The following is a 24,828-nucleotide window of genomic DNA, read 5'->3' on the forward strand; positions in this document are numbered from 1 at the left end:
ACATAAAAACAGCTTTTTTTTCCAGGGGTAGTAGTTCTACTCAATAACCAAAGTCTGCAGTCTCTTTTTTGCTCTGGTTTATTTTCACCCACATGTTTAGACCATAATGTTGTATCCTTATTGTTTTGATGTGTTTATGCTTTATTCTTAATTGTTAACTGTATGTTTGTATTGTCATTTATGAGCGGAGCACCAAGGCACCTTCCTTGTATATGCACATACTTGGCCAATAAACTTATTCATTCATTCATTCATTCATTATCCTCCCAAATATTCGGAGGACTTTGCAGTGGTGGTGTTTTTCCACCACCTTGAAAATTTGCTGTAGATAAGCCAAATCCCAGGAGCATATGGAAGAGCAGATGTCACTGTTGTCTACAAGACCATAGGTTTTGTGTCACAAGTGAGATCTTGATCTTCAAATACCATTTTTCTCAATTGACCAAAGGCTCTGCTGGCAAACTGAAGATGCCAGTAAATTTCACATCAATATCTGCTTTCACCAAGAGATAGCTCTCAAGATATGCAAAGGGACTCTTGCTTTGTAAATCTGTATTGTTGGAGGGCACGTAATGAAAGAAAGGTAGAGAAGTAGAGGATCTTTATCTTGATGACAATGTGCAAGGGTCTTCCTCTCATACACCTTGGTGAAGCTTACAATACACACACTGTCTCACTGTACACACACAATGAAAATGACAACTGCCCACTCAACCACTAAGATTGGGATGACTTTGTTCTGGAATGTTGTACCGATAGGATTAATATTTTTCCATTAGTTCTGAAGATTAGCTTCACTCCTGCAAGATGTTTGTTGGAGGTGCAATAATGCAGCAAGACCAAAAAGAGGTTTGAGTCAATGATGCAGACTTTTCACATGGCTTCTCTCCACTGTGGAACCATTAGTTAGTATGAGTATAATATAATATAAAGGAACTGTGGATGCATTTTTATACCAAAGATAGACACAAATGCTAGAGTAACTCAGCGGATCAGGCAATAACTCTGGAGAAAATGGATAAGTGACGTTTTGACGGGACCATTCTTCCATTGATATAGTATGAGATCATTAGGGCACAAACAAAAGAATATCAACATTTGTTTGCAGGTAGTTGAATCTGAACATTGTGTTCTGCAATTGCTTCCAACTGATGAAGTAAAAAATTGTAAAAGGCTATGTATGGTGACTGGTGCAGATCCCTGCATTTTACATGGAGTTATCATACAGTGAACATTATGTCTATTATGCCTCCAGATGGATTCCAACAACGAGTTTCATTGTGGGGGATAGCAGGGGAGCCCGGTAGTAGTTGTCACAATTGGACTGTTCTCTTTGTAAATGATAATGGCATCTCTGACGTTTTGTGGTACATTCTCCTCTTGTCATTTTGTGGTTGATGAGATTGTGAATTTTTGACTGAGGCTTTTCACTACCAAGTTTTAAGATTTAAGCAGGGATAGCATCTGTTCCCAAGGCCTTGTAAATGTTTAGTTCAAATATGGCCTAGTTGCATTCTTGCCTGCCAAGTGTGCAGTACACTGGTCTCCATAGGTCGCTGTGGGATGGAGTCAAATGCATTCACACTGCAGTTCAACAGTTAGCATTTCTGTCCTGATTTAATGGTTAAGTGGATATAAATTCCACCTGCAAAAAGTTACTTGTATATGTGGACATTAAGATTCGGCACAAAATCAGAATTGGCTAAATTGTATACAAGATACAGTTTGCCAATACAGTTTCACTCACATAAATAAATTAAGCAGCATGCCAGATAACAAAGGGCACACACAGAATTTTTAAAACCCTTACAAAAACAAGTTAAAGGGTAAAAAATAATGGACAAAGTAACAAAACTCACAATAAAATGCACTTAAATCATAGCCAAGTGCTTGCAAATCCTGGGGACTAATTGTTGTCATTTCTATTGGCATTATTATTTCACATAAAATATTCAGTAATAATAAATATCTTATATTCACTAACCAGTAAGAGCATTTTCAAATAACGATCTACCACACATTCTATAGTTTAATTCCTTGGAGCATTTAACAGTTGGAAATTAACCATGTATGTGCAAAAGAAAATTTTGCAGTGAAAGAACCCTAACCACAAGAAATTCAAGTGACTGCTATAAAGCTTGAAATGGGTTAAAAAAAATGCACCAAATGTTATTTCTATCATTATTTCCCTCAAATACTACAGTTCTTTTACACATGTCCACATCAGCAATGCTTCTTTACTTTTGGAAAAACACCTCCGATTGGCTCCGATCCCAGGATTTTACTGCATTCAGAGTGAAGTAAATTATTTATAGCAACATCTGCAGAGCTCAAAAAAACTCTGATGCACTGCGGATGCTGTATAAACTACATACACACATATATCCTAATGCACACACATTCTCAATTTATTCCTTTGAATCATTTCCCCTATTTTTTCTCTGTTGCGTTATTGTCAAGCTGAGAAAATATAGAGAGAAAATAAACTTCTCCCATTACAAATGCCCAGTGTCACCAAAAATATCTAGCCAAGGATACAACGGCTGAATAACAAAGCTTCCTTTTTTCAACCCAAATGGTTGACTCAGTTCCCGCGTTAATAAAAATACATATTTCTTTCTCCACTCCCGACAGCCATGGTTTCAATGAAGTTACAGGTGACACCCACACCCGTTGTTTGGGTTACGGAAATTCACCCTCTCAGAATTCACAAATCACCATCTAAATATCCAAGATATCGAATAAGATTCGATCGAACGGTATTTGTGGGAATAAATGAACACAAAATGCAAAAACCAAATGTTGTAATTTTTTATTTTTAGTTACTCAATACTGTGGAGCGCTAAAATTTGGATTTGACGTCAGTACAGTTTTAGGTTGGTCTCATTGAGGCGAGTCCCTCCTCTCGTCAGTCACCCACCCCAGATCTAGGACTTGACTGGCAGTCAGGGCAGAGTCATTCGCCCAGTCCAGTGCCAGGACATGTGAGCAGACGTCTCCAAGCACAACGCTGGTGCGCTCTTCATCTGCCGGGCTCTCTCTCTCCCGCGCAGTATTGTGGGGAGCCCCATTAGCCACGGTCACTTTCTTAAAATAATCCCTCGGCCTTTGTCAGCAATTCACCGCGCTTTAATCCATGAACACCCCGAACTCCTCCACACCACCCGTCATCATCTCCGATCCCTGAATCTCATCTCTTTCCTGATGAATACCACTTCCCAATCCACGAGTCAGTCATAGAAAATGTGAAGAGCGCTCCAGCCCTGCACTCGTTGGTTCACATGTCCTCGGACTGGAAAGGGCATGGCAAAGGAGGATTCGGTTATGACTGCCAACCCAATCGATGCAGTGATATCGTATCCACATCCAAATTTAGTCTGAGCGACTAAAAATAATAAAATGAAATAATCTGCTGTTTTTTTGCACACGAGCCATGTCTACCAACAGACTCTAACCTTGGCCTCCGCTGTTAAGTAACTGCAGTGGGTCACTTTGTCATCGCCGATAAAAATAGTTTAATATGAGAGAAACATATCGTGCTGGATTGCATCTCCGCCTACAATACTGGATTTGATGAGAAAAAAATGGGTTATTTTAAAGAAAACCGTGAAACAGAGAGGTTAGAACCGATAGGTCCTAAGGAGTTCGACAGGACAGATGTTGAGATATTTCCAGCATCAGGGGTCATGAACAATGAGGCATAGCTACAATATAAGGGCTGATCATTTAAACTCAGGTGTGTGGAAACATCTCTCAGAAGACAGTGAATCTTTGGAATTTTCTCCACACGAATGTGAAGGGGAGGACAGATCAATGGAGATATTGAAGGTAGATTTGGATAAATATTTGAAAGATCAAGGAAATAAGGATTATGGAGAGCTGGCACAGAGGAGAAGTGGCAGCCAACGTAGATAAGCTACAATCACATTGAACGGCGGAGATGCACAAGACTGCAGATACTGGAATCTTGAGCAAAAAAAAGTGTTGGAGGAATTCAGCGGGTCAGGCAGTATCTATGGAGTGAAATAGGCAGGCAACATTTTGAGTCGGGACCCTTCGTCGTTTGTCCATCTCCCTCCACAAATGCTGCTTGACCCGCTGAGTTCCTCCAACATTTTGTGTTTTGTTATTGAATGCCAGGGCAGGCTTGGTGGTTTGGGTGGATTTTCCCTGCTCCTATTTTCTTGTGTTGTTGCACAGGAAGAAGTGACTGTATGCAACCAAATTGAGGAAGTAGGTAACAAGCAAACTGGTCTTTTTGGGAAATGTAAACAGGGAATGCTCCAATAATGTGCACAGCACACCTTTTCATCCCATCACGTCAGAAACCTGACAAGTGAGGATTCACCTAGTCCAGAAATGGAAAATGGACCAAAGCAGATGGGTTTTATCCCATTGCTTTATTAGGGCCAAACAACAGGGAATATCTTTGCAACAGTGACCTTAATTTCTGTCTGATTTAGGATAGTTATTGAGAAACAGAAAAGCACTACAAAGCCAAGAAAGCAGGTTCTGAGTTTCTGCAAATAGGACATGGCAAAATAAAATGGACTACGTAACTAATAAATATTAATAAAGAACATGTGATCAAATATTTAAGCTGTTCAGAGTTCCAAAATAATACTTGCCATTGCAAAACGTGCACTAAACACGAGTGACATACAATAATGACAAAAAACACAAGGAGAAAATCAAGGAAAATGGATGCATAAATATCTGAACAGCAAGACAGTGACGCAAAGAATAATACAAAAAAATTGAAACAGAAGAGAAAACTATAAAGCAAAGAGCAATATAATGGAAAGCTGGAGTGGGAATAAGATGTCAAATGTACGCCAAGGGAAACTTAGACAGCAATAGTAGAATGACAGATACTTCAACTGCTTTAGTGATAACCAGGGAGCCAGACAGACTGATCATTTTGAAGTGATATCAGAAGATAGAAATACCAACAATATGGCAATTGAATAATAATCAGTATGACATGCTGATTATTTCCCATATTTCCTCTTTTAATTTTAGAAATACTAACTAATTTACAATGAAAAGAAAAATACTAATCACACATGGATAAATCCCTGGTCCAGACAGATTGCAATAATACATTTTCTAAAAGTCTCAGAAAGAGATAATTGAGCTATTGAAATTTAATAATTCACCTGAAAATGTATAATACCAGTGGATTGGCTGACAGTACCATTTAAACCTAAATTTGAAAGCAGTAATAGAACTGAGTAATCTTATAAATAGTGTATCAGGTCAAAACATTGCAGTCCTGCCAATATCCAGTAGTGAATGGTGGACAATGATGAACCAACAGAAGGTAGGAGCTCAAAGAATATCCCCGTCCTCAAAGATGGCCATCTAACATTTCAGTACCAAAGACAAAGCTGAAGCATTTAGACAAATCTTCAGTCAGAATCGCCCCGTGAAGGATTCAGATCACCCTTACTTATAAACCTGTCAATTTTGCTAAAAATAAACACTCAATTAAGTAGTGAGAAATAGGTATCATGCTCTTTACAGACAATGTGGGCCAAATGGATTGTTTTTGTGCTGTACTCTATGTTCTCTAGAATTACAAAAATTGAATAAAAATGCAAGTTTTTCCAGCTTCTTCAAATCATTTCACACTCTCAATTCAGAGAATTGTTGAAGCAAAAGCAAAAGAAAAATCCTTCATTTCTTGCAGTCCATGATGGTGCAAATCAAGTCAAATAAACTTTTAGTTCAGCACTACAAGAAATTAATCCAGATACTAAACTCGTCCTTCAGAGTTAAGAGTTTTACTTCTTACCATCAGTCAAACATTTCAGCATGAACACCAATTTCCACTTCCCACCTCAGTTCTCTGAAATGGGGCAACAGGTTTACCAAAACACAACATCAAATCGGGGTCACCTTAAACCATATCAATGCATTATTTGCTCGCTAGATTTAAGCAGAAACAAAAGACATAAAAGATAGATCACTCAAATAATTATCACTCAAATAAATTGATTTAGAAAAAGTGCACTACAGGTGGCTCCCATGATACGGCATTTAGCTTACGAAAATTCATCCTTACGCAATTCAGAAATTACCACCCAAAGATTTGGTATGGCATAAAATTTGCTTTTATGTGATTTATAAAGGCAAAAAATAGATAAATAAAGACAGAATGCAAAATAAATAACTTTTGTCAATTTTTATTTTTTATCAACTCAGTGCTGTGCGGCAATAAGATTAGGTGATGATGCCACAGCATCAATTGGATTGGCAGTCCCAGCTGTGTCCATGCTTGCTGCACCCTCAACAGTCAAAGGACATGCACACGGAAATCTGAATGGACCTCTGCCATGCTCTTCATCTGCGAGGCATTTTCTTTAACATGCAGTAGTCATGGCCACTTCCTTAAAGTAATCCCTTGGCCTTTACTCCACTTTCACCAAGTTACTACCCAATACCTACCTGAATTCTGTCCACACTGCCTTTCTCTCATGAATCCTGATCCTTGAATTCCGTCACTTTCCCAACCATTCCCAGTTGCTAAATCCTTTCCTAATCCACGGGCCTTGCATCTCAGAGAAAGTGCTGCACTCTGAGATGCCTGTTCACATGTTCTTGGAGTGGAGGGAGCATAGCAAAGAACGGACTCTGCTTGCACTGCCAACCCAATTGGCGGAGCAAGTCTATATCCACTTATTTTTGTCCCACAGTATAAAGTGACTAAAAATAAATATTGATAAATGTTCTGCTTTGTTTGCACCACCCTTGTCCATCGAGTCTAAAGATGGCATCAGCTGTGAAACAACAGCAGTAGATCACTGTCATCACCGATAAAATGGCTTACATGAGAAAAAATATCCTGCAGGAATGCCTTTCCATTATCCATAGGATTCAATTGGAAAATGAACTTGCATTTTGAAAGAAAATAGTAACATGCACGTTTTCTTGCAAATGCAACTCCTTCGTAATGCAGAAATCACCTGTATCACTCACAGAAGGAAATTAAATCTCCACAATAGGTTTTGTCACCCATCACTACATTAGGTTTCTATGTTGTTAATGTGAGCCACTAAAATAATGCACTGGCTAATATCCCAAATTCATAATTTTAACTAATGGCTGCTAATACCACCCACTGAGTAGCATTAACATAAGAAGATAACTGCAGATGCTGGTACAAATTGAAGGTTTTTATTCACAAAATGCTGGAGTAACTCAGCAGGTCAGGCAGCATCTCGGGAGAGAATCTCCCGAGATGCTGCCTGACCTGCTGAGTTACTCCAGCATTTTGTGAATAAAAACCTTCGAGTAGCATTAACAGCTTGTTTTGATCTTCTCGCGAGTTAAAAAACATATCAACCACCTGCGTTCAAGCAACAACCAAATGTTACTCATGTGGAAATGCACATGTGAAAGTCAGGTGGGGATACGCTCTGACTCAATTGTGATGCACACCAAGATCAAATTGTCTGACAATATACAATACATAATCTCATCCATGAAGAACCAGTACGGGGTGGAAGAAAAGCAGCAGCCAATTCTTTGGAACTGCCTTACACAAAGCACTTCATAGTGAAAGAAGAAAAATATCATAGTGAATTTTACCACTGTGATTTTCTCTTTTGTTGCATTAGATTCTTAAATCATGCAGTTCCTTTCTATCTTCAGACATCAAACCAATATTTTTTGCTTCTTTCTATGATTTATTCTTTCAAACAAAATTCAATGTACAGGTCATAGTAGGTGAAAAATTGTTGGTTCTTTTGTTATATGTTTCACTACTCCCATTCTCAAACACTTTTCTAAATATTTCCTAAATGTTTTTGTATGTTCCCAAAACAATGGACTCAGACATCCAAGGAAGGATTGTTTTGCTGATCTACCATCCTCTATGGAAAGTGAACAATGAAGATCATGGAATAGTAGGAAATTAATTCTCTTTCTAAACTTTAATAAATCACTTTTTAAACTTTAATAAATTTGATTGGCTCTACCACCTCCCCCCCACGTGGGGTCCGGGGCATCCAGATTGGCTCCTGCCGCTCCCCCCCACGTGGAGTCAATTGATTAGCTCCGACCTCCCGCTCGACACCAGATTGGTCGCTGTTCCGGGTCCCACATGGGGGAAGCCCCGCCGCCACTGCCAAGCAACGACCATCGCAGTCGAGCTGCCGCTGCAGGAGAGGTTTGCACCCAACGGGTCCAGGGGTCACTCTGGCCGCCACAATGGTCGTCCGGGGCCGGGGTAAGTGGCTCCCTCTCCCCTTTCCTTTCCCACCTCACCCGCCCCCGGCCCCGGGGAAGACTCCCCGGCCAGCAACGGGTCCACGGGTTGTCAGTTGGGGAGGGTTGCTGGGCCCACAGGAGAGCTTTGGACCCAACGGGGGTTGCCGGGCCCGCAGGAGAGGTTTGGACCCAACGGGGGTTGCCGGGCCCGCAGGAGAGGTTTGGACCCAATGGGTCCACACCCGTCTAGTACACACTATAACAACGTTATAACCAATTCAGTCAAAATAATATGAATAATGCTCCCTAATTCATCATCACGTTGTTTCCAATTCATGTTATGGAAGCAAGCGTTATAGCAGAAAAACCTGTATTTTTCATGAAGCCAACTCATGCCTTGGCTTATTAGAGAAACTGCAATTTGATAGATCATATAGAAGGTTGCCAGAAAATTCCTCCGAATCTTTATTCAGTTTTCACATTTCATTATCCTGCTGTAAATATATTCACTTTTTTATTATCAAGTAATTCATAATTTTGTTCACGTTATTCTAATACAAGATGAAGCCAAGGATGTATACAGGCCCCACCACACTTGGCTTAATCTTGTGCAAACATATTTACCAAAATAATAACTTTGCACTAGATTACAATTTTAAAAATCAAATAAACTGAAGGAAAATACAAACGTTTATCATGAAAAACCTGCCATTTACAGTAACATACAAAAGCCCCTCCTGAAATTATCAGTAATGTTGTAAGCACAATTGCTCATCATATCTCAAGGTCAATATTTAATAATAAACTTTATAATGATAATTGACTAAATGCTGTAATAATTGCTATTTATGTTTAAATTTTCAAATATAATTTGCAATTATTATATTTTGTAATATAATGATATATCAAGATCGACTTAATTACATGCCAAAACCTTCCCCCAACATCTCATATCTGTTTTTTAATTTGAATTATATCACCTGATCTCCACTAATACTTGAAGGACAGGACAGAGATATAAACAGTCTTGCACATAAGACATTTAATAATGGATGAAAATAGATTATTAATAAACTAAGAGGAAACTCTGACTTATTAATCACTGTTGCCCTTGTAACAATTACATTGATTGGTTTCAAATGCATTTTTGGTGGAAGGATGGAAACTTTTAATGGTCCAAGATGATTGTTCAGATTAGAGTGGAATAATCAAGAAACTTCAAGTTTTCCTATTGGAATTTATGACCATACAAATGTAATTTTCTCAAACAATGTGTTTGATTTCTATAGTTTAGTTTTTTTTTAACTAGTAAGGGCCAATGTCAATTGTGGCTTACCTCATAGTATTTTGTTTAGTTTAGAGTTACAGCGTGGAAACAGGCCCTTCGGCCCACTGAGTCCGTGGCGATCAGCGATCCCCGCACACTAATGCTAACCTGCACACACTTGAGGCAATTTACAATTAACCTACAAACCTGTATGTCTTTGGAGTGTAGGTGGAAACCAGAGATCCCAGAGAAAACCCAAGCAGGTCACGGGAAAACGTATAAACTTCGTACAGACAAGCACCCGCAGTCAGGATCGAACTCGGGTCTGAGGCACTGTAAGGCAGCAACTCTACCACTGTGCCACCGTGCCATATTAATCGTGATTTAGCTCATAGTACTCTTACTGAAAAGGTTAAAGACTCAAAGCAATCGCCAGAGATTTGAACACAACAATCCAGGCAAACACTACAGTGCAGTATTGACGGTTAAGAAACAGTTTAGGAGGTGCCATCTTTCAGATAAGCCTTCTACTAAGCTCAAAAGCATGCCCAAAGGAAGTGAAGTGCAGAAGAATTGTATTTAGCTGCCTTATTTAACATCCTTAAAACAATTTATCTGTTTGGTAACACACTTGCTGTAGTTTGCAAACTAGCAGTCATTGTCCCAACAATGGTTTGTTTAATTTCAGTGATACATCATTAACAAAAAAGAACATTTGGCCATCCTGAAGTTGCATAAGCCATTCCCAGAAAACTAGGCGCTGGGACTACTTGGGATGGACTACCTAGCATCATTATCTTCTTTATAAGATCATGGCCAATCTGCTTGTCACCTCACTATTCATTTCAGTCTAACCGTGACAATCCCTCACCACATTTATAAATAATCTACCTACATCTATCTGAAAACAATATTTGGAGTTCTGCTTCTATCACCCACTGCTTCCATCACCCAAGAAAGTACTAAACACTCATAACCCTCAGAAGCAACAATCCCGCTTCATTTCAGCCTTAACTGACCATTTCGTTTTAAACAGACACCCCACATTTTAGATTCTCCCCCAAGAAGAAACATCCTCGCGATAAACCACCCTTAACATCATTTTTTAAAAAACAAATCACCTCTTGATTTCATCTTAATTTCAACTGGCCTCCCCAACAATTCAAAAGATAATCTGTCCATTCTAAGTATCAGTCTAATAAACTTCCTCTGAACTGTTTCCAGAATATTAACCAATTTCTTTAGAAAAGGAAGCCAAAACAGTGGTCTCACCAATGCCGTACATCACCGAAGCATATCCATCCCACTTTTGTTTTCAATTCACATGACTAAAAGATTAACAGTTATTTTCCCTAATTTACATGTAGTATCTACATATTGGCCTTTTGTAAATTCTGTATTTTGTAATTCTGTAAACTCTGATTCCTCATGTTGCTCAGAGCTCTGTAATTTTTCACCATTTACATCAAAGTTACTTTTTAATTTCTCTGCTAAAAAGGACAATTTCCTGTTTTCCCCACATATTCTGCCTGAATTCTCCCCACTCGCAGCTATCAATGTTTCTATGTAGACTTTTTATATGCTCTCCACAACTCAAGTTCCCAACTATCTTTGCATCATTAGTACTTTCAGTAATGCCACCTTTGTTGCACTCATCCAAATTACAAAAAGGTGAAGCCATGGAACCATTTCCTCTGGCACACAACATTTGTTACATCTTACAAGCTGAAAAATACCCAAATATGGCTATTCTTTAATGTCTCTGTTTGCCAGACAATCTTCTATCTGCAGTAGTGTGTTACCTACTGCATCAAGAATCCACAAATTATGTCCCATAGGCAACCCAATACATTTTGCTAATTGTCACAAGATGCTGGAAAACTGAGGGAAAAAAACTGCTGGAAGAACTCAGTGAGTCAAGCAGCATTTGTGAATGCAAAGGTATGGTTGGTGTTTTGGGTTGAGGCTGTACACCAAGCCAACTTTTGTAATTGCTTCCTCGACAAAAATCTACACTGCTCTGATGCACATGCAAGAATGGCCAAAGAAAATGGGTATAAATCTGACCACACACCATCACCATTTTCATTCAATAGAAACAAGGACGTTAATCTCGGAGGGTCAGTTCACCACTTTACATCATTTCTCCCGTTGCTGTGTTCAAGCTTCCCTGGGCCTTCCTCCCAGTGCTGTGTTCAAGCTCTCACAGCCTCCCTCCCTCTGCTGCATTTAAGTTCCCCGGCCTCATTCCCATCTTGTCAAATAAAAAGAATGATACTCATCATAAATGAATGAAAATTGGTTAATTGAATATTTTTGTATCCCTCACACCGATAAAGTTATTAGTTTGATATGCAAATAACCATTGTTGTTTACATGGAATACATATTAAAAGGATTACAAGACAAAACATTGACAGGTTATGCGAACGTAAGTGAATAGAGGCAGGAGATATTTGATCAGGTCATCTTTGAAATGAAATACAAGAAAATTTGCCTCAGTGACGAGACAGCTACCATGTATCTAAACTAAGAAAAGTAGGCAGGACGCCTGTGCAGAGGAGTGTTCATCAAGCCCAGAATAGCAAGACTTCTTTGAAAGAGTGAGTCTGTCAGTTACCATTGTTCCTAGAAGAGTAGAAGACATGGGTGATATCCTGATTCAAGATTATAGCCCAATTGTTTTTCTATCATTACGGACAACAGTAATGACACAGCCAAGTTGCTTGCATTCAATCAAGGTTCAAGTTTATTAACAGGGTTACATTATATGAAATTCACTACCACAGGGGTACAATTTTTATAAACATCTGAAAAATACATTGAGGGTCTGAATTAGGGTCTGGGAAAATTTGAAGAGGGTCATCACTGACAGGACTTGGTGATAGATGAAGGTGACTGCCATGCAGAGTCAATGGGCACAGCAAAACCATATCAGATTACGTTACGTTGTGCATCAATAATTACTTTTGTGAAAAAGGTACTGGACTTTGAAGAGGTTATGAAAATTGCGATGTCAACAGTTAATTTCTCAGTATTCTTATTAACACAGCTACAAACAATTCCAAAAGTATGTGGAAGAAGCAAATTTAGTAAGTTGGTTGTGGCAGAATGCTGAAAAGAAGTTGTAAGTTGAGCCCTGTAAAATAATTTCCTTGGAGCCAACATCTATGAAAGCTTGCTTTTCTAATGAATTTGACTTAGCATGTAAATCTCAGCATTATGTTGCAGGGCAAAGGGAATCTCATCAGCTATTTACAGAGCCATGTGAAAAACTGCAGCCATTTAGTAAACAGTTAGCTGAAGGCAAACCAAAATAATTTCCAGCTTATCCAATTCAGAACCAAATTCTGGCAACAGGATTTCAAAGGGACAAGGCAATGCAGAAGCTTGCATTGTAACAACAGCAGTTTTCTGAAATATTCCAAAATTTCCACTGACATAATGCCGACGTATGGCTTTTTGAAAATCCATTTGCTATCAGCACTGATTCAGCACTATGGTCTATACAAATGCAACTCATTGATCTCCACACAAACAATGCTTTGAAAGACAAGTACAATAAAGGTGATTTAATTTGATTCTACAAGCACAGTTTTCATGTCTCGAAAAAGATATGCAGGTCTCATTACTATGTTCAGCAGTATGTACATTGGTGAACAGATTTTTGTTTAAAATGGGTGAGGATTGCCAAATGAAGGTGCAAATCAGGACAATCTACGGATCATCTGCATATTGGAGCACATACAATGATGTTTCCAATATGATCGCAGACACTTGGTCACTTGGTCAGTGAGAAGTCAGTTCTTAAATCACTTTGCGGCTTTCAGAGAATAATTCGTTCATTTGATCCGAGAGGATGTTTACCAATTTCCTTCACTAAAACATTGGAGGCTCCAGTCCTATCCCATGAGCTTTTATGTTTGGCACAGAGAAAACAATCTAAGTTTGTCCAACCTCTCCTTGTAAGTGAAACCCTCTAATCCAGGCAGCATTCTGGTAAACCTCCTCTGCACCCTCTCCAAATCGTTCCTGTAATGAGGTGACCAGAACTGCACGCAATACTCCAAATGCAACCTAACCAAAGTCTTATCGAGTTGCATCATGACTATAACATTTTCAATAACTTCTAACATTTGCCTCTTGAAGGATCTTAAGCTGGCCATAGTTCATTCTAGTCATCCCCCTTCCTTTTCAAATAAAGGAGTTACATTTGCTAGTTTTCCAATTTAATAGAATCATCCCAGAATCGAGAAACTTTTGGTTAAAAAAACAGGCATCAACTATTGTATTATTTGCTCCTTTATAAAATGCAACAGGATCTGGAGATTTGTCAATCCTGTTCCAATAATTTGCTTAGTTCCACTTCTCTGGTGACTGTAATTTTCCCTGAGTTTCTCCCATTTCCTGATTTACAGCTATGGTTGATGTGTTACCTGTATCCTCCACGGTAGAAATCGCCAGACTCCCAGTGTTTTAATTCCCGGACACTTTTGGTGAACCAATGCTCACTGTTAACACTATTATGTTTAAAATATCTATAGAAACTACCTATGCATTTTTGTATTCCGGGCTAGCATGATCTCACATTCTAATTTTCCTCAATCATTACTTTTAAAATATATATTCTATCTAGCGCTTAGGAGCGTTCTTAGCTCCTTCCAGCTCCTCTACTGCTTTTACCCCCACGACTGTGCAGCCTAGTACAATTCCAATTCAATCTACAAATTTGTAGACACCACCAATGTGGGCCAGATATCAAATAAAGAGATTGAGTACAGGAAGGAGATTGAGAACCTTATGACATGGTGTCAAGACGACAACCTTTCTCTCAATGTCAACAAGACAAATGATATAGTGATCAATGTTCGGAAGCAAAGCGATACACATACCCTGGAATGCACTGAAGGCGCTGAAGCTTTAAGTTCCCAGGAGTAAACTTGGGAACTTAAGTTCCCAAAGACAATCAGCAACTTGTCCTGGACGACCCATATTGAAGCAATGACCAAGAAAGCACACCGACTCCTCTGCTTCCTTATAAGGCTTAGGAAGTACGGTATGTCCCCAGCAACTCTCCCCAACATCTATAGATGCACTTGCCGTAGAAAGCATTTTATCAGGATGCATCACAGCTTGGTTTGGGAACAGCTCCATCCAAGACTGCAAGAAATTGCAGAGAATTGTGGACACAGCCCAGACCATCACACAAACCAACCCTCCATTTACTCCATTTACACTTCACGCTGCCTCGGCAAGGCCACCAACATAATCAAGAATGAGTCTCACCCCGGTCACTCCCTCTTCTCCCCTCAGGCAAGAGGTACAGAAGTGTGAAAATGCACACCTCCAGGTTCAGTGACAGTTTCTTTGCAGCTGTTATCAGGCAGATGAACCATCCTATCAACAACTCGAGTGGTCCCGAGTTATTATCTATCTCACTGAAGACCCTCAAACTATCTTTAAAATCAGACTTTATCTTGTACTAATTGTTATTCCCTTTATCAAGTATCTGTACACTGTGGATGGCTCAATTGTAATCATGTATAGTCTTTCCGCTGACTGGTTAGCAGGCAACAAAAGCCTTTCACTGTACCTCGGTACACGTGACAATAAATTAAACTAAACTAATTTTCTGATCTGTTGCCCGTCTTTGTGCAAATGTGCCTTATCTATAACTTGTTTAGTTAACCGTGGATGGTGTGCCCTCCCTTTGCAATGGAACGATCCCATTAAATGTCTGCGACTGCATCTCAAATAACCACCCCTTAATCTAATTTGACACTTCACTTTAGCTAGCATTGCTTTCATTCCCTCGTAATTGCCTTTATTGATGTTTAAAATACTAGTCTTGGACCCATTCTTCTCTCCCTCAAACTGAATATAAAACGTAATCATATTATGAGCATTGTACCTCGGGGTGGCTTCATGATGTGCTAAGTAATTAATCCCATCTCACTGCACAATTCCTGTTTAGTATAGCCTATTCACTGGCTAGTTCCAGAACATGCTGTCCCAGGAAACTATCCTGTAAACACTAACTCCTCACCTCCTCAAAAGCCCATTTGATGCTTTCAGTAAATATAAATTAAAATCCCCAAGGTTTAATTGCTAGATCTGACAGGATCCCGTTATTTTTTCTATTATGTGTTCTGTTATTAATGCGACACACATTCAGACGCAGAACCTTCAGATTTATATTATTGTTGTAACATATATCCCGATTTACTCAAACTTCCTATCACAGTTAGTTTACTGTAATACCCTTCTCTCTAGCTTTGTCTCTATTATTTAATTTACCACATTTTTGATCCTTTGTCCCACAGTTTAGTTTAAAATCCTCTCTACCTTTTTTCATTATGTGACTCACGAAAACACTAGTCATGACACGGTCCACGTTAGTGTCTTGTTTGTACAGCTCTCACTTCCTTCAATGTTGCTGTTGCCTCAACCTGACAGAACCTACTTTTACCACACTATTCTTAGAATTACATATTTATTTCTCTCATATTACTTGTCCTATGCCAATGTGGACATGGCTCAGGACAAGACTTGGTGATCCTTTAAATTCTGCTTATTTTGCTGCCCACCCCTCAAACTGACAATGCTGAATCTCTTTATCCTGCCTATATCAGACATGCTTTAAGACCATTGGATCCTCTCCTTCCCACTCAATTCTTCTCCAGTCCAGAATTCAGAGCCTTCTGAACATTTACCTTTTTTTGCAGAGAACAATGTCAATCTTTTAATACAAAATTTTTGTTTGCACTCTCAGTGGGTTTTTAGTTAAATTTCTATCTGGTACCATGCCAGTTGAGAATTAATATTTCATTCAGATCCAAATTTTCAGCTTAGTTATTTGCAAGGAGACAAATCTAAATAATTAAAGGAACTGGAATTTTAGACTTTTACTGTGCCAATATTTTATATTAACCCGTTTTCAAAAAACATAAGATAATCTTGTACAATTTACAAAATCCCTACAATTTGACCCTGCAAGATTGGGTACTGTTTTGATTTCCTTCCATATGCTGGGGTATTATTTGATTTATCTCTACTCTATTGAGGACAAAAGATTTAGTTTAAGAAACCAATGTGCTACAATGCTGAGAACAATTTTCTGCACTGTATCTTCCCCTCTATCTATTGTATTTGTGTTTATACTGATTTTATCTATAGATGGTAGGTATCACAAAATGCTGGAGTAACTCAGCAGGTCAGGCAGCATCTAGGAGAGAGGGAATGGGCGACATTTCGGGTCGAGACCCTTCTTCAGACTGATGTCAGGGGGCGGGACAAAGAAAGGATATAGGTGGAGACAGGAAGACAGTGGGAGAACTGGGAAGGGGGAGGGGGGGAAGAGGGTGACAGAGGAACTATCTAAAGTTAGAGAAGTCAATGTTCATACCGCTGGGCTGCAAGCTGCCCAAGCGAAATATGAGGTGCTGTTCCTCCAATTTCCGGTGGGCCTCACTATGGCACTGGAGGAGGCCCATGACAGAAAGGTCAGACTGGGAGTGGGAGTTGAAGTGCTCAGCCACCGGGAGATCAGGTTGGTTAAGGCAGACTGAGCGAAGGTGTTGAGCGAAATGATCGCCGAGCCTGCGTTTGGTCTCGCCGATGTAGAGAAGTTGACATCTGGAGCAGCCCCCCTGACATCAGTCTGAAGAATGGTCCCGACCCGAAACGTCACCCATTCCCTTTCTCCTAGATGCTGCCTGACCTGCTGAGTTACTCCACCATTTTGTGATACCTTCAATTTGTACCAGCATCTGCAGTTATTTTCCTACACCTTATCTACAGATGATCTGATCTGATTAGATAGCATGCAAAACAAACCCTTTACTGTACCTCGGTACATGTCACAATAATGAACCTAAATCCTAACCCTAAAAGTACACTTTTGACAAATATGATGTTATACACCAATCAGCCAAAACATTATGACCTGATGAGCCAAAACATTATGCCCACCTGCCTAATATGCTGTTGGTCCTCCGTGTTCAGCCCCATATGCAGCAGGGTGCAATGCACTGTGTGCTGTGACACATTCCTCCCGTGACCACCATTAAAATTTTCTGTGACTTGTGCCACAGTAGACCTTCTGTCGGATCAGACCAGACAGGATAGCCTTCGTTGCCCTTGCGCATCAATGACCCTTGGGTGCCCAACACCCTGTTGCCGGTTTGTGGTTTGTCCTTTCTTGGACCTCTGTCGGTTGGTACTCACCACTGCTGACCGGGAGCGCCCCACAAGCCTTGCCGTTTCAGAGATACTCTGACCCGGTCATCTGGCCATAACAATTTGGCCCTTGTCAAAGTCGCTCAGGTCTTTACTCCTGCCCATTTCTCCTGCATCCAACACATCAACTTCAAGAACTGACTGTTCACTTGCTGCCTAATATATCCCACCCCTTGACAGGTGCCATTGTAACAAGATAATCAATGTTATTCACTTTGCCTGTCGGTGGTCATAATGTTTTGGCTGATCGGTGTATATTCCATGTACATAAATGTTAGCTATAGATTACAATAAAGGTCATAGTGTTGAAATTCAGCGTAAAGTTACACAGTTAAATTGGGGTTCATTTCAAATAACATATGAAATGTGAATAGAAAATGATTATGACTAAAAGAAAACAAAAGGAAAATACCGTGTTGCTGACAAACGGATATAAAAATTGCTGGGATTTGCAACGGGCTGGGTAGAATCTGTGGAGAGAGAAAACAAAGTTAACATTTCTGGTTGATGACTTTTCATCAGAACTGGAAAACGTTGAAAACATATCAGGCTTGATACCAATACTGGAGAAGGAAAAGGGGAAAGAGAAAAGAACAAAAAACTAAAGTGGATGCTGGAGGTACAATTGGATGGAATGAGATAGGGAGGGGACATTAGATAAATTACATGACAGCGGAAATCGTGAATATGTAAAAAGAGAATGTCAGAGGAAATACAAAGATGAGGTGTTTCGTGAGTATACGATTTTGCCGATTTTCCCATCTTTCCCTTTCTCTTCTTTCAGCATTAGAAGTGGACCATTCCATTTATGGCACCCTGGATAACTTCTCAATCATTCCAAAACAACGCTTCCCTTGCTAGGCAATACTTGTCTTTTTACTTCTTCCCTACCGATTGGGCAGAGCCCACAGACCTTCCTGGCAAACCAATGCAACGCGTTCAATTTAGTATATAGCATTAGCTACACACAATGTTGCCTTCACTTCATTGAAGAGACAAAACACTGATTGGGTGATCATTATAGCATAACTCAGAGGTCTCAATCATTTAAAATCTATATTTTAGTACTCTGCCCTGTTCCAATTTTGACTTTAGGTCATACACATTTCCAATGAAGTTTATTATTAACTCCTGGAATACCATCTCTAATTTCAATTTGGCACTTCAATTTTCCAGCCTCAAACTTGAGTTCAAGAATATCAGCTCACAATCCTCTCCCACTTTGTCCAGAGGGCAGTTGTTGGAAAATGATTTTGCTTATCGCTCATGACACTTACATCCCTGGTTCCATATATTCTTTGCTGGTCCCATTTACATCCTTATTTTCTTTTGTCACATAATTCTTATTTTACATCCTCAACACATCGTAGATCCACCTGTTCTTTCCTCCCATCCCCCCTTCCATCTCTGTTCCAAATAACCTTTTCTCAGTTCTGATGCAAGACCGGACTCATGTTTTTCCAGTAATCTTGTCCTTTTATAACTAAGAGAAACATTTAGGACAGTGGTGTCATATGCTTTAACCTATGTTTTGTTTTAATGGCTTCCTGGTTTCTCCAAATGTTTTCCACAGGAAAGATAGTTCATTCATGACATGTCAGCAACTTTATATAATATTTATAAATTCATCGCATATGAATGTCGCTGGTGACTCCAGTATTATTGTCCACCCTTAATACCCTTCTACATAGTGAATCCTAAATTATTTTAAAGGGCAGGTAACAATATCACTACTATTCCAAACAAGAGAGCACTTCTATGGACCCAAACTTTGTTCTTTACAGAATGAATTGAGGGGAAAAGTACATGTTTACGTCAGGTAGCTGTAATATTTCAAATAGTAATTTTTGATTGATCTAGTTTTTTTCCTTGGAAATATATTTTTCTCAATGTTGTGCATTTTTGATTAATCATCATAGTGAAAAGGTAGTCAAATATAGGTCGGAATGGCTACTGTATCCAATGCTGAAAGCACAGAAGAGCTATTTATGTGATCTTGAAATCTTTTCCTCAGAGGTAGTGTACTCTAGTAGTACTTATAATCAACAATATTCAATGATATTAGTGAACAAGCCGTCTTTACATCATTCCATTAGTCAACATTACTAATGATTCTAGATTTATTCATTCATTTGAATTTAAGTTCTTCAGTTGTCGTTGAGTGTTTCGAACTTGTGTCTCTGGCTTAATAGTCTAGCCTTTTGATACTAAATTCTGTGAACTTATTTGGGTGAAGAATGTTTGGCAGGCTTTGGACACCCGCGTTTGCAACTAAACCAAGAGTGTGGCACACCCTAGTATACAAGGGGGCAACTCTGCAAATTCTCTTCAATATGGATACAATTACAGAAATAATATAATTTTGAGAAGTTGTTCCCAATTGATGTATGGGGCGAATTTGAAGTCTAAAGTGCCTGATTCTGCAAGAGCAGATATGATAAAAAAAACAATTGTGCATAATCAATAACCTTTTTTTGAAAGATTTTTTAAAATTATATTTAGAAGTTGCTAAATGACACGCGTTCAATTCAAAAATGTATCAGGTAACATATTTCCTTTAAGTCAAATCTTCAGTTATAATGGTCATGCATATGCAATGATCATTTTGCTAAGTATCATTAGCAATATTAAAGGGTTTCTAACATGAAGCTATTCATTTTCACACCCTTGCAAAGACATTTGAATGATATGACTTCTTACTTAATGACTCTAACAATCAACATTGGAAATCTTCGCTTCTGCATCATGTTTCTATACATTTTACTGTCCACTGTAGAAAATGTGAATTCAGACGCAAAAGTATTTTTCACAAAATATCAGCAGTGCAAATATTTTATCACATAAAGTTGAAAAGGGGAAAGAAAAAGACTGGATTTCTGTTTATTAGAAGATTTACTCCCTTCTGTCATGAGCAAACTGATAAAATTCTATTTTACTTAATCCAGAAAACACAGAAGAGCTATTCCTGGGGGCTTGCAAATCTTTCCTCTGAGGTACCATATTCAAGGATGTCAAGAAATAGTCAAAGACATGAATGCACAGCTGTACAATAATCATTTAGGACTTTTACAGTCAACAGCAGTGAATTGGACAAAGAAATGAACAATGTTGTTGCCACTAGATTCATATTCCAGTTGCTGATTGCACCAATTGATTGGTTCTCTGCCACTTAGCCATTAAAATCAGTAAAATAATGATTTCTGTTTAAAGATAAAAATGATTTCATAAACAACGTATTTCTCCAGGAGAATTTGAAAAAAAATGGCGAGAAGAAGGGCCCTTGATTATGTCACTCTGATCCAATTGGCTAACACTTTAGTCTTCAATTAGAAAGTCATGGGTTCAAGTACCCTCTTTACATTATCCCACCCTACTCCAGTCATCTGAGATGACTCTTCAAGAGCTAATATCTTTGGAATGGATATTAAAGTGATGCTAAAATTGCAAAGAATTACTCTGGCAAATATTCAATCATCTAAAGCAACCAAAATCATCTGATTAGTGATTTTTATTTGTAGAAACTTGTGCAAGTTGCCTACTGCCTAAAAGTGACGATATAAAGTAATACTCAGTTTAAATTGCTTTCAACCTGGTGTAATACAAATACAACCTTTTCCTATCAGAAGTACTTGCTCTCCTACAGTAACAGCTCGCTTCCTCCACCCCTCTGATAAAAGTACTTGATGCCCTACAATAACAGCTTCTGTTTCTCCCCCCACCCCCTTCAGAAACACTTGCTCACCAGCATCTCTGGATTGAAGGAATGAGTGATGTTTCGAGGCGAGACCCTTCTTCAGACTGAGAGTCTGAAGAGGGGGAGTGGGAGACTAGAAATATGGAAGGATAAGATGTGAAAACGACAGATCAACGTAGACGATGATCAAGGAAATATAGAATGGCTCAGGGAAATGCCTGTCCCGCTGAGTTACTCCAGCATTTTGTGTCTATCTTCCGTGTAAACCAGAATCTGCAGTTCCTTCCATAACATTACTAAGACCATATCATAGAGTAGAAAAGAAAATTTTCTACAATGGATTGTCAGCACTTGGTTAAAATTTAACCAGTTACAGATATTCAAAACCAAATAGTTGAGAATGTTAAAACATTTGACTTCGGAGGGATAGTGGTAAAAGGGGGAAAACAAGTGCTACTAAAACATGCCTGTTTGATGAACATGCCTTGGAAACTGAAGCTATATGAAGTCAATATTCTAAACAGAAGCTACCTGGAGTCAAAAAGAAACCATTAAATAGAATGAATTCATGGCACATCATTAACACTTGAAACTGGAGACCCCAGAACACAAAATATTTATATAAACAAGTGCATGCCTATAGTTATCCAGTTGAATGTAATGGGAAATGAAAAAAATATTCATCGGACCAATCAGAGCGTTAACAGAGATTTTTTTTACTGCATAACAGCAAAAAAAATACACAGGATCAAACCTGGTGTCATAACATTTTTTTGCCAAATTATGTAAGCACATGCTATTGCGTGCAAATGAGATAAATAAGATGAGGTGATCTTCTATTTGTTTACCTTTGTAGATATCCATAATTATCAATAAAAATATTACGGAAGGAATATCTTCAAATCCATTGGGTAAGTAACAATGCAATAAAATAAAATGTGGTACTGCATAGCAGAACGTTGCTAGAACGATGGCACTGCCTCTGCTGTAATATAGACACGTCTGGCTATGCAGCAAAAAAACATGCATTCCCTCGATAGAGCTCATGCTGCATTGCATCTGTACTCAGAATAATCTCAAAGCAAGACCTACAAAAGATCTTGAATAGCACTAGCAAAGATAAACAGACTCCTTACTAAACACATCCTACCTTTACTCCTTCACAGTCCAATGTACAGGTTTGATTTCCATAAGGAAGATTACCCTGCTGCCAAGGTATCAAGAGGGAAAAATAAATAAAAAGTCTGTTGTTCAGGAAGGGGGAAGAGAAAAAAATCCGAAACTGAAACAGTCAGAGAGACAGAGATGTGAGCACAGAGAGAGAGAGAAAGAAAAAGAACAAAAAAAGTCAGAGAGGCACTACAAAAGGCGCAAAGCACAGCCTCCTCTGCATATTTTAGCACAGTCAGCACAACTACTACACAGGTTCTCCTGTGCAGGGGGGCTTGAAGAAAGAGAGAAATCAGCTGATCACAATTTTAACTGGCCAAACAAAATCCATTTAGCCTCAAGGTTTTAAAAAATGCTTTTAATGCAGTTAAACAATTTTCACTGCATATAAATCTGACTCATCAAGTTAATAGCAGCAAGAAGCAACATCTGCGATATTAATATAATCCACCCATCTGAAATCTCAATGTTCCCACGTAGACAAACTTGTTATTGAATAGATCATTATTTGGATGCATACACATTTTTTTTTAAAAGGGCATGACTTTTACTCATTTGACATTCAAATACATTAAAACTAAAACAGCCTCATCAACCACAATAGTTAAAAAATCTTCTTCACTGAAGCCAACTAAGCATTGCATTATGTTTGATTGGAGTCATACATTTGCTAAACTATTATCCATCAGCTACTCCACTAATACAAACAATTAGATAAACCACAGTGTACTCATACATCCGACCATTAGGTAGATAGCAACAAGAGAATATCTATGACAAAAAAATATCAGACTACTCAAATCAAGTCAATGCATAAGCATACAGTCATATGCATAAGTTCAGCTACAGAAATGAGTGGAGAAAATTGAGTTTAATCTGAGGAAGAGTGAGATTTTGCACTTTGGGATCGAATGTTAAGGGAAAATATACATTTAACAGCAAAAGCCTTAACATCATTGATGTACAGGGGGATCTTTGGGTCCAGATTCATAACTCCCTGAAAGTGGCAACACGGGTAGATAGTGTTAAAGAAGGCATATGACATGCTTGCCTTCATTGGTTGGGGCACTGAGTACAAGAATCAGGAAGTCATGATGCAGCTTTACAGGACTTTGGTTAGGCTGCATTTGAAGTATTGATTGCAGTTCTAATCATCCCATTGCAGTAAGGATGTGGAGGCTTTGGAAAGGATGCAGAGTAGGTTTACCATAATGATGTCTGGATGGGGGGGGGGGGGCGGTGTGGGGGGGGGGGGGTATTAGCTACAGGGAACGATTGGACAGATTTGGATTGCTTTCTCGGGAACACCGAAGTTGAGGTGAGACCTGATAGAAGTGTAAACAATTATGAGAACCATAGATCAGGTAGACAGGAGATGTGCAGGGAAAGTTATTTTTTTGGTGGGGTTTGGAACACGCTGCTGGGGGCGGCACTATGGGCAGTTATCATAGTGGCGTTTAGGAGACTTTTGCATAGGCACATTGATATGCAGGGAATGATTTGTTCGCAGGCAGCTAAGGGTTGGTCTTGGCATCACATTCGAGACAGACACTGTGGGCCGAAGGGCCTATTCCTGCACTGTACTGTTGGATGTTTTTTGGTCCATGTACGGCGCGTTCAGGTTAATAAAAAATCTTGCTTCCCGCAGCATCACAGGCACACAGAGTCAGACAAACACACAAAAACAAAATATACATAAATTACATGCAAAGTTTTTAAACAATAGACTGCAAGTGAAAACAAGACATTGACACAGAACACAATTTGTAAACAAAAAGGCAATTCATGGTAATGCAGGAGGTGAACAGTAACAATTCTAATTGTCAAGCAGGATTTGTGTTGATGCAGGTTGGTTTAAAAACTTGATGGTTCTTGGACTGCGAAAGTAGATGTTCCTGAACTTGCTGGTGTGGGATTTCAAGCTTCTGTCCCTCCTGAATGATGGTAGCAGCAAGAAGAAAACATGGCCCAAATGTTGGGGGATCCTTGATGATAGATGCTTTCTTCTGGAGGTTGGACTTGTTGTACTAGGCCATGATGCAACTAGTCAGGATACGTTCTACAGTGTATTTGTAAAAGTTTGTTTGACTATTCGAATACCTGCTGAATCTCTTTAAACTTCTCAGAATGTGGAGATGCTGATGGCCTTCTTCATGATTACATCTTTGTGCTGGGCCCAGGACAGGTCAACTCAGATGTTAACACCCAGGAATTTGAAGCTGCTAACTCTCTCCACCACTGACCCA

The 24,828-nt window shown here is 39.0% G+C and overlaps 1 protein-coding gene across 11 annotated transcripts in view; it reads right to left on the bottom strand.

Moving 5' to 3' along the window:
- Window positions 1-24,828, bottom strand: part of kcnab2a (potassium voltage-gated channel subfamily A regulatory beta subunit 2a) — a 141,081-nt gene that overhangs the window by 99,097 nt on the left and 17,156 nt on the right. For 3 of the 11 annotated variants that reach the window (XM_078425608.1, XM_078425609.1, XM_078425618.1), the window contains exon 2: window positions 18,131-18,188. The exons of 2 other annotated variants lie outside the window; for them this stretch is intronic. The gene's annotated coding sequence lies outside the window, so the exon portion shown is untranslated. Of the gene's footprint in view, window positions 1-18,130; window positions 18,189-22,260; window positions 22,405-22,562; window positions 22,835-24,828 lie in introns of those variants that run through there. 6 more of the 11 variants (XM_078425616.1, XM_078425607.1, XM_078425610.1 and 3 more) reach the window with 6 other exon arrangements.

Source organism: Rhinoraja longicauda, chromosome 30 (assembly GCF_053455715.1).
Source record: "Rhinoraja longicauda isolate Sanriku21f chromosome 30, sRhiLon1.1, whole genome shotgun sequence".
NCBI lineage: Eukaryota > Metazoa > Chordata > Chondrichthyes > Rajiformes > Arhynchobatidae > Rhinoraja > Rhinoraja longicauda.